Source organism: Durio zibethinus, chromosome 28 (genome assembly GCF_047325235.1).
Source record: "Durio zibethinus cultivar Kanyao isolate XHJ-2024 chromosome 28, ASM4732523v1, whole genome shotgun sequence".
NCBI lineage: Eukaryota > Viridiplantae > Streptophyta > Magnoliopsida > Malvales > Malvaceae > Durio > Durio zibethinus.
In genome coordinates this window covers 8,465,373-8,478,953 of record NC_143189.1, presented here as the reverse complement: position 1 = coordinate 8,478,953, position 13,581 = coordinate 8,465,373, and positions in this window count along the sequence as shown.

Sequence of the window (13,581 nt, the reverse complement as noted above, 5' to 3'; positions counted from 1 at the left end):
AGTCAAATAATAAATCATTTAAATTTAAACGAACATTTAAATATTAGTTATTTAAAATATATAAATATTTTAAATAGAGATTATTAACAAATGTTTTAAATAAATATTTGTATTTAATTAATTAATACTAAATTAATTTTATAATTAATCTAATAATTAATAACTTTAAATTAATATATTTACAATATTATAATATTGATAATAATAAAGTAGTATTATTTTATTTTGGATAAACTTTATGAACTAAAATAATTATTTTATGACAAAACAAATGGACAATATTGATAATTGTTCTTATCAATTATATTATCCAGCAGCATAATAATAATTTTTATTATATATATTAAACAATATAAAGCTCCCATATATATTAATTATTAATTATTAATTTTTATTATATATTTTTATTATGATATATACTTATTAATTAGTAAATAAATTAATAATTAATAAATAGATAAATGATTTTAATAATTTAATATTAAAATTAAAATTATTTAATTTAATTATTATAATTTCAGATAATTATTTATATTAAATAGTTATGATTTAATCAATAATATTTACTTATTTATATTATTAATTATTTATTAATTTAAATAAAATAATATTTAAAATAAATAATTATTATGATTCATACATAATTATAATATAATACAAGCTTAAATGGAATTATATATAATAATTAATATACTAAATTATATAATTAAATCATAAGAATTATTATTTATAAATTACCTATTAATTTATACTAGTTATAATATAATTTATAGAGATAAATAAATTTAATAATTAAATAAATTTACTCTAATATAAATATCTTTATTTAATTAAATAAATTAAATATACTCCACTAAATTATTTTACACTGTAATATAATCAATTAGAATATAATAATACTAAATTATTATTATATAATAATTAGGATTATTAAAATTAAATATTAATTTTACTAGTTATATTTAATTCTATAATATATATTAATTTTAAATATTAAATCTAATTTATTTATATAATTAAATCAAATAGATTAATAAAAATTAATCTATACAGTTAATAAATAGTAAAAATATTATAACTGAATTATTATATATAAATAAATATATAAATTATTTTAATAAATATAATTTTTTAATAATTAGTTATTATAAAATAACTAAATTTATTAATTAATAAATTATAATTATAAACATATATTCTTTGTTATATCATAATATAACCTTTATAATAAATCATACAATTATTATTTTAAATAATTAATATAATATAATATTAACAAACTTATTTCAGTTCATATAAGCTTATTGGAAATAAAATAATATCATGTTATTAATATTCTAAAAAATAATAATTAAGAGATTTAAAAAATGAATCTATTTACCAAACAAGTTTAAATAATTATCGCCATTTGAATAGTTATTGATTTGGAATCGCTATAACCTTTTGGTTTGTCATATAATGATTTTATCTGTTCATATAAGCTTACTTCAAATAAAATAATACAAATATATTAACATTAAGACAATTAATAAGCAAAAGATTTTAAAAATAAATCTATTTATCGAACAAATTCTTATCATTATGACTATCTGAATAATTATTTATTTCAAATTCTTATGATTTTTTTTGTCATAAAAACAATTGTTTTCATCCATATGAGCTTATTCGGATTAAAATAAATATTGATTTATTAATATTTCAACAATTAATAAGTAAAAGATCTTAAAAATATAAGTTTACCAAACAAGTTCAAATAGTCATGACTATTTGAATAATTATCTACTTCAAATCATTGTAACATTTTGTTTTGTAATAAAAAATTTGTTTCAATTCATGTTAGCTTATTTGAAATAAAATAATATTAATTTATTAATATTCCAAAAACTAAAAAGTAAGAGAATTAAAAAAATAAATTTGTTTATTGAACAAGTTCAAATAATTATGACTATCTTAATAATTATCTATTTCAAAACATTACAACCTTTTGTTTTGTCATAAAACAATTGGTTCTATTCATTCAAGCTTATTTCAAATAAAATAATATAAATTTATTAATGATTCAAAAATTAATAAGTAAAAATTTTAAAAATAAATTTATTTAAAAATTAATGTTCCAAAACCAATTGTTTTTATTCATACAAAATTATTCAGAATAAAATAATACTACTTTATTACTATTTTGAAAATTAATAAGAGATTTAAAAACTAAATCTCTTTACCGAACCATTCAAATAGTTATGACTATTTGAATAATTATCTATCTCCAATTGTTATGATTTTTGTTTTGTCCTAAAACATTTAGTTTTTGTTCAACAAGCTTATTCAAAGTAAAATATTGCTAGATTAATAATATTCTAAACATTACTAAGTAAGGATTTAAAAAATAAATGTGTTTGATGAATCAGTTCAAATAGTTAAGACTATTAGAACAATTATCTATTTCAAATCGTTTTGACCTTTTGTTTAGTCATAAAATAATTGTTTCAACTCATATATGCTTATTAGAAATAAAATAATACTAGTTTATTAACATTCAGAAAATTATTCAGTAAGAAATTAGAAAAAAAAAACCTATTTACCAAACAAGTTCAAATATTTTTGACTATTTGAACAATTATTTATTTAAAATCGTTATGACCTTATATTTTATCATAAAATAATTGTTTTAAGTTCATAAAAGCTTATCTGAAATAAAATAATATTACTTTATTAATATTATAAAAATTGATAAGTTAGAGATTTAAAACATAAATCGGTTTATCGAATCAATTCAAATAATTATGGCCATTTAAACAATTATCTATTTCAAATCATTATGAACTTTTGTTTTGTCATAAAACAATTGTTTTTCATGATACAAGCCTATTCAGAATAAAAAAAATACTAATTTATTAATATTTGAAAAATTAATAAGTAGGAGATTTAAAAAATAAATTTGTTTATCGAATCAGTTCAAATAGTTATGACTATTTGAACAATTATATATTTCCAATCATTATAACCTTTTATTTTGTCATAAAACAATTATTTATCTTCATACAAGCCTATTCAAAATAAAATAATACTAATCTAGTAATATTATGAAATTTAATAACTAATAGATTTTAAAAAAATAAAATTGTTTATCGAACCAATTCAAATAGTTAAGGCTATATTAATAATTATCTATTTCAAATCGTTATGAGCTTTTGTTTTATCATAAAACAAATGTTTTTGTTCATATAAGTTTCTTCGAAATAAAATAATATTAATTTATTAATATTTCAAAAATTATTAAGAGATTTAATAAATAAATCTGTTTACCATATTAGTTCAATTAGTTATAACATTTTGAACATTTTATTTATTTCAAATCGTACTAAATTAATAATTTGTTAATAAATTTGAATCATACCTTTTATAATTGAAACTTATTAAAAGTTTTTTAATTGAGTTGTGATAAAATAACAACTAAATAATTTGAAAAATATTACCTTTTAAATCTCTTAGTTATTAATTTTTTATATTTGAAATCTTATAATTCAAATATTCATAACTATTTGAATATTATTCTAATTTAAGTTTAAATTTGTTTAATTTAAAAATTAAATATTTAATTTCTATAATAAATTTATAGTTACAGTATTTTAACATCATTATTATAATATAAATATTAAAATATTAAAATTATATTTAATTTTATCCGAATTAAATTGATATAATATATATACCATAAATATTATTTTATTAATAATTATAATATTTAAATTATGCAAATCATTTAAATACATGATTAATATGCTAACAATTTATATATAATAATTATATAATAATTACTATTTATTTAATATTAATAATTAATTTTAATTAATTTATTAGTTTATCTTTATAATTTGTTTAATTAAATAAATTATTAATAAAATAATTTAATATAATAATTATATATTTAATAAGTAAAATATTTAAAAAATAAATTTGTTTACTGAGTGAGTTCAAATAATTATGACTATTTAAAGAATTATTTATTTCAAATCATTATGATCCTTTGTTTTGTAATAAAACAACTATTTCTATTCATACAAAATTATTCAAAATAAAATAACACTAATTTATTAATATTTTGAAAATTAATAAGAGATTTAAAAACTATATCTGTTTATCGAACCAATTCAAATAATTATGACTATTTGAATAATTATCTATCTCAAATCGGTATGATCTTTGTTTTGTCATAAAACAATTGTTTCTGTCCATACAAACTTATTCGAAGTAAAATATTGCTAAACTAATAATATTCTAAAAATTAATAAGTAAGAGATTTAAAAAATAAATGTATTTGTTGAACTAGTTCAAATAGTTAAGATTATTATAATAATTATCTATTTCAAATCATTCTGACCTTTTGTTTAATCTTAAAATAATTGTTCAGTTCATACATGCTTGTTCGAAATAAAATAACACTATTTTATTAACATTTAGAAAATTAATAAGCAAGGAATTAAAAAATAAATTTGTTTACTAAACAAGTTCAAATAGTTATGATTATTTAAACAATTATCATTTTAAAATCATTATAACCTTTTGTTTCATCGTAAAATAATTGTTTCATTTCATAAAAGCTTATCCAAAATAAAATAATATTACTTTATTAATATTTATATAATTAAATATAAAAAGTACTATATAATACTATATAAATATTAATTTATTTTAAATTAATAATTTGAAAGAGATTTAAAAAATTTTATTATTTGATAAATTATCAAAGTTATTGGATAATTACTTTTTATCAAATTAATATTTTGATAAGTCAAAATTTAATAATTTTGTTTATTATTATTGTTATTAATTAATTTGTTTTTAGTTAGATACTAATTGTAAAATATATTATAAATTATTTGATTAGTAAAGGATTATAATTAGATTATTTATAAATTATAAATAAGTTAATATTATTATATAAATGCCTTAATTAATTTTAATATTTTATTAAAATGATATATTTTAATAGGTGACCAATCGCACTTAACCAAAAAAGATTGGTGGCGACTCTATTATTTTTTTATTTTTAATTTTGTTTCCAAATTTGTCGAGAAAACACAAAATCATTACGACAACATTTTATATTAATTTTAAAATTCAAATACTTTTTTAAATTTAAATTAATAAACACAATCTATACATAGTCAAAAAAATAAAAATAAAATATTATTAATAATTGATATTTATAATAATTTAATTATTAATTAAATAAAATTATAATAATAGCTAGATTTTATATTATTAGTTTAATACCTTATAAAATAATAATATAATATTATTTTACTATTTGATTAATTAAATAACAGTTAACATATAATCGTATTTTTTTATATATTTTTATACTTAGTTAAAAATTTATAATTATACTATTTGCTAAATAATATAAATAGTTATTAATAATTAATATACTATAATTATGAATAACTATTATAAATATTTATAATATATTAATATTTAAATTATATATTATCGTTATATTTGAAGCCTAGTTAAGACGTTTTCAAATCCTAACAAATGCATACTAATTAGAAATCGAGTAAGTAATTATTTATAACAATTGTTTAATATTAAATTAATTATATTATATTAATTTAGTAAACTATTCAAATAATAGTACTAATTGATTATAAAATAGGGATATATTATAATATTCATTATTATATTATTATAATAAATTAAATTTATTAATTGTATTTTTATATAACATTTTATTATTATTTAATAATAAAACAATTGTTTCTATTCATACAAGTTTATTCAAAATAAAATAATACTACTTTATTAATATTTTGTAAATATTATATAACTCTATAATAAGTTAATAAATATTAATATAAATAATTAATATTATTATTAATATAATTGTTATAAGTTAATATAGCTATATTAGATAATTGTTCAAATTAATTTATTAATATACTTATATAGGTTAATAAACTGTTTAAAAATAAATCTTTTTAGATATCTATTAATTAATAAAAATCAATATTCATAAATTTAATATTAATTAAAAATGTTTATTCAAATCAATAATTGTAAACTTATTTCTTATTCTAAAAATAGATTTATTTTGTAACAAAAGATTTATAATTATAATTTAAAATATTATAATAATAATTTTATATAGTATAAATTTAACTAATTAATATTATAATAATTATATATTATTAATTAATTTATATCTAAATTATATAAATTATTATATATAACTATTTAATAACTATTATTTTTTATTAAATATATAATTTAATATATTTATAAATTATATATAACTTTAAATAAATATTTCTTTATTAATTAATTATATAATGTATTTAATGATTAGATATTTATAATAAAATATTTAATATTAAATTATTGCAATTGTTAATATTAATCAAACTTATTAATTAATTAATATATATAAATTACAATTACAAATAACAAATTATAAAATTTATTTATAATTAATAATATAATTATTTAATTATATAAATTAAGTTATGACTATCTTAATAATTATCTATTTCAAAACATTACAACCTTTTGTTTTGTCATAAAACAATTGGTTCTATTCATTCAAGCTTATTTCAAATAAAATAATATAATTTATTAACGTTCCAAAAATTAATAAGTAAAAATTTTAAAAATAAATTTATTTAAAAATTAGTGTTCCAAAACCAATTGTTTCTATTCATACAAAATTATTCAAAATAAAATAAGACTATTTTATTACTATTTTGAAAATTAATAAGAGATTTAAAAACTAAATCTCTTTACCGAACCAGTTTAAATAGTTATGACTATTTGAACAATTATCTATTTCCAATTGTTATGATTTTTGTTTTGTCTTAAAACATTTAATTTCTATTCAACAAGCTTATTTAGAGTAAAAATTGCTAAATTAATAATATTCTAAACATTAATAAGTAAGGATTTAAAAAATAAATATGTTTGCTAAATCAGTTCAAATAGTTAAGACTATTAGAACAATTATCTATTTCAAATCATTTTGACCCTTTGTTTAGTCATAAAATAATTGATTCAACTCATACATGCTTATTCAAAATAAAGTAATATTAATTTATTAACATTCAAAAAATTATTAAGTAAGAAATTACAAAAAATCTATTTACCGAACAAGTTTAAATATTTTTGACTATTGAACAATTATCTATTTAAAATCATTATGACCTTATTTTTTATCATAAAACAATTGTTTTAGTTCATAAAAGCTTATGTGAAATAAAATAATATTACTTTATTAATATTATAAAAATTGATAAGTTAGAGATTTAAAACATAAATCAGTTTATCTAATCAATTCAAATAATTACGGCCATTTAAACAATTATCTATTTCAAATCATTATGAACTTTTGTCTTGACATAAAACAATTTTTTAAATTATTTTATTTAAATAATAACTAATTTAAATAATATTATTAATTAAATAATATAATTAAACTATAATATTAAAATTAAAATTATTTTAATTTATATTAATAAATTATTTATTAATTTAATAAATATTATTATTATTTATTAATAGTAATTTATTATGACAATTTAAATATAATTAAACTATAGTATTAATAAAATTTATATTTAGAATAATTATAATTAATATTAATATAAATTTTAAATTTAATTAATTTGAAATAAAATAATTTGATTAGATTCAGATAAACAAAATAAAGATCATTATGATTTGAGATAGATAACTATTATTCATAATTTTATAAGATTTAGTAATATTTAATTAACAATATATATATTAAATAATAAAAATAAATCATTTACATATAATTTTTTGTTAATTTTATAATAAATTAATAGTGAATTATATTAAATTATTATTAATAATAATAGCTTATTATTAAATTTTATATTTGATAATTTAATATAATTGATATTATTATTTGTAATTAAATTATTAATTAAATATTATTAATTGTTTAGTGTTAATTATATAACTAATTTTATAATTAAACTCTTTATTATAACTTCATATTAGTTATATTTAATACTTAATCATACTAAAATATTTAAATTATAATTAAATAATAAATAATTGTATTAATCATTTAAATAGAAATTGTAATTATAATTATATTGTTATAATTACATATAATTATAATTACGTTGTTAAATTTTTTATATTATTATAATAACTTGTAAATAATTTAATTATTTAATTAATTGTTTGAATTAATATTTAAATAGAAATATTTAGTTATAATGTTAATATTAATTCATATGTAATTTATTATTATTATTATCTAAATAATATTTAATTATAATTTGAAATTTCATAATATATTTAATAACCACTTTAGGTTATTACATGTATTATAATTATATGTATTATAATATATTTTACCTAGATTATTTAATAATTATATAATCAATAATTCATTTATAACAAGTTCTAGATTATAATTCTATATTAAATTAATAATATAGATTATTATTAAAATTTTAATTTATTTTATAATTCAAACTAATCAAAAATTAATAATTCAAATCATTAATTCAAACTTATTTGAATTAAGAACAATTATTTAATAAAATAATATTAAATTAATATATTATTTGATATATGATTTTTATGATCAATTAATAATACTAATTTAATAATATTTTAAACATTAATAAGTAAGAGATTTAAAAAATAAATATATTAATATTTTAAACTGGTTATATACTATTTAATAATAATATTAAAATTTAAATAGAAAATTTAAATAAAGTTATATACTATTTAATTATTAATCATTTAAATAGAAATTGTAATTATAATTATATTGCTATAATTACATATAATTATTAAATATAAATTATATATAATAATTTATAACTTATATCGAATACGCTAGTATGAATTGAAGCTATTAATAGTTTTATTCCAAATAATTATAATTTAATATAATAAATATACTAATATATGTTATAATAAGTTATTATTATATAAAACAAAAGTAAAATATTAACGGTTATAACATTTATTTCATAATTTAAGTTATTATAAAACAATTTGAAAAATTAGTATATTAATAATTATAATTATATTATAAATAATGCCATTAAGATATTATTAATATTATAACCAATTATTTATTAAATAAATTATTTATTAAGATTCTTATCATAATATCATTAATTATGATATTATATCTATTATAGGCTTTTTATAAATATTAATTTATAATGTTTACTATGACTATAATCGGTCTGATAGATAATTAATATATTAAATTAACTTAATATAAATTAACTATTTATAAAATAATAGAAATTATAAATTATCATATAATTATTATTATCTGAATAATTATTAATTATATTTAATTAATTTAAGTTAATTAATTAATTTATATTATCATAAAAGTATAATAAATATTATAATATTAATTAATAATAATTATAATCTTTAAAAATAATATTATAATAATAATAATTTGATAAAATTATTATTAGTTATAACATAATAATTTTTATATATGATAGAGAAATTAGTTCAAATAATTATGGTACTAATTATAACTATTATTATGATTAATTTATAAATAATTATTATAATAATTATTAATATATTTAATATATTGTTTGATAAATATAATTATATTATTATATTTATTGATATTAATAAAAAATATTAAAAATTATTGTTTTTTAATTAAGAAGAATGATGGCACCTAGAGGATGTGTATCGACTACAGACAATTAAATATAGTTACAGTGAAAAATAAATTTCCTATACCTATAGTAAAAGATAGAGAACAATAATAATAATGTTAAATAGATTAATTTATTAATTATTATAAATTAAAGTATAAGCAAAATATATTAATATAATTAATTGTTAAATATTTAAATAATATATTTATGTATTTATTAATATAAATCTTTTGGATTTATATTTTGAATATATTTATAAATATTTAAATATTTAATTTACAATAATATTTATATTATTAATTATTAATTAATTATAATATTAACTAATATAAATATATTATTAAAATATTGTCATTATTAATTACATCAATAATTATATTAATTTGATATATTAAAAAAATTGTTAATTAATAATTTATTTTAATATATATTGTAAATTATAATTATTAAAATTAAAATTATATTATTAAGTTATTATATAATTTTGCTATAAATTAATATTTATTAACTACAAATAATAGAATTTATAATTATTATAAATTATAAATAAATATAATTATATATTAATTATTTAATTAATTATAATATTAACTGATATAAATATATTATTAAAATATTGTCAGAATTAATTAATAATTTATTTATATAATGTTTAGAATAAATTATCATTATTATATAATATTGGTTATAAAGTTTTATAACTAATATGTAATTATATTATTATATATCACATTATTAATATAGAATTATTAATACAATATTAAATTCAAATATTATTAATATGAAAATTGTCATATTATTGTTTATATTATCACAAATAATAGAATTAGATCAATATTAATATATAATGAATATATTATAAATTATTATAATTATAAAAATAATAATTATTATATATTATTTATTTATATATAAATAATTTATACACATTTATTATATAAATTACATTCATATTATAAGCAAAATTATAATAAATAAACAATTTAAATAATTATATTATTTAATAATTATTTTAATAAATTATATTATTATATTTTAGAAATTAATATATTATTAAATAATAATTATTTACAATATTATAAATATTACTTATATATAATATAGTTTATAAATATAATATATTTACATTATATTATAAGATAATAATTCCATATTATTAGATAATATTGTACCAAATAAATTATATAATAAATTAATAAAGTAATTTTATTTAATTACTTGTAATCAAATAGTTGTAATTATTAATTAAATAAATATTATATAACATTAAATACTAATTATAAATAATATTATATTAAATGGTTGCATATTATTTAGTTAAAATAATAGATTATATTATTAATTTTATAATATATAAATTAATTCTATTCTAATTTATTAATTATATAATATATTTTTATGATTATATAGTTATAAAAGGGATTAATAAGTTAATAATACTTGTTATTAATAATTATTAAAATTATAGATAAATAATTAAAATTATTTTAATATTAACTTATATTTAATAACATAAATATTGTGAATTAATATTTTACAAAATATAACTAATATATCTGTGTCTTTATATTACAAATAACCATTTTTATAATTAAATATAAATTTAATTATAACATAATACTAATAAAATTAATTTATTATAATTAAAGATAGTAAATTTAATAATTATGAATTAATAATTATAACCTAATTAAATTATAATAATTATTAACAATATCTTATATATTAATAATAAAATAGATATTATTATTAGTATTAAATAGATAATACTAATTCTTGAAGAGATGATTATCAATTAAAATTATTAAATTTTAATAATTATAAACAAAATTTCAATTTGGCATTGATAATATTATAAGTTTAATAAAATACTTAGAAATGATTTAATCAATATATTGTATTTTTTGAATTATTAATATGATTCATTTTATATTTATTTTAATTATATAATTAATAATACATAATTATTAATCAAAATAATTAAGTAATAATAGTATATAAATTTATTGTTCATATATTATTATATAATAAATTATTCAATTATTTTCCAAACAATTATGACTGTTTAAGCAATTATCTATTTTAAATCATTATGACATTTTGTTTTATCACAAAACAATTGTTTCTATTCGTGCAAGCTTATTCGGAACAACATAATTCTAATTTATTAATATTTCAAAAATTTATAACTAAAAAATTTTAAAAATAAATCTGTTTATTGAACAAGTTCAAATAGTTATTACTATATAGTTAATTATCTATTTCAAATTGCTATAACCTTTTGTTTTGTCATAAAATAATTTTTTCTATTCATACAAGTTTATTTCAAATCTATTTACCGAATAAGTTCAAATAGTTATGACTATTTGAACAATTATTTATTCAAATCATTTTTACTTTTTTCTATCATAAAATAATTATTTTTGTTCATACAAGTTTATTTGGATTAAATAATATTAATTTATTAATATTTTGACAATTAATAAGTAAAAGTAAAAGATTTAAAAAATAAATATATTTACCAAACAAGTTCAAATAGTAATAACTATTTGAATAATTATTTATTTCAAGTCATTATGACCTTTTGTTTCATCAAAAAACAATTGTATTAGTTCATCTAGGCTTATTTGAAATAAAATAATTTATTAATATTCCAAAACTTAATGAGTAAGAGATTTAAAAAATGAATCTATTTACTAAACAAGTTCAAATAGTTATGACTATTTGAACAATTATCTATTTCAAATTGTTATGACCTTTTGTTTTGTCATAAAACAATTGTTCCTATTCATACAAGCTTATTCTGAATAAAATAATATAAATTGACTAATATTCCAAAAATTAATAAGCAAAAATTTTAAAAATAAATATATTTTTTGAACACGTTCAAATAGTTATGACTATTTGAATAATTATCTATTTCAAATTGTTATAACCTTTTGTTTTGTCATAAACTAATTGTTTTTGTTCATAAAAGCTTATTTAGAATAAAATAATACTAATTTATTAAATTTCTAAAAATTAATAAGTAAAAGATTTAAAAAATAAATCTGTTTATCGAGCGAGTTCAAATTGTTATGACTATTTAAATAATTATTTATTTCAAAATTGTTATGATCTTTTGTTTTATCATAAAACAATTATTTTTATTCATACAAGTTTATTTGAAATAAAACAATACTAATTTATTAATATTCAAAAAATTAGTTGGAAATTTAAAAAATAAATTTATTTGCTGAACAAGTTCAAATAGTCATGCCATTTGAACTATTACCAATTTCAAATCATTATGACATTTTGTTTTATCGTAAAACAATTGTTTCTATTCATACAAAATTATTTTCATCTAAGCTTATTTGGATTAAAATAATACTAATTTACTAATATTTCAACAATTAATAAGTAAAAAATTAAAAAAAGTAAATATATTTACCAAACTAGATTAAATAGTCATGACTATTTGAATAATTATCTATTTCAAATCGTTATGACCTTTTGTTTTGTCAAAAAAAAATTTAGTTGATATAAGCTTATTCGAAATAAAATAATACTAAGTTATTAATATTTTGAAAATTAATAATTAAAAGATTTAAAAAATAAGTTTATCGAATAAGTTCAAATAATTATGACTATTTGAACAATTATCTATTTGAAATCACTATAAACTTTTGTTTTAATATAAAATAATTTATTTTGAACACATAAGCTTATTTCAAATAAAATAATATAAATTTACTAATATTAAGACAACTAATAAATAAAAGATTTAAAAAATAAATCTATTTATCGAACAAGTTTAAATTGTTATGATTATTTAAACAATTATTTATTTTAAATTGTTATGACTTTTTGTTATATCATAAACCAATTGTTTCTATTTAGACAGGCTTATTAGGATTAA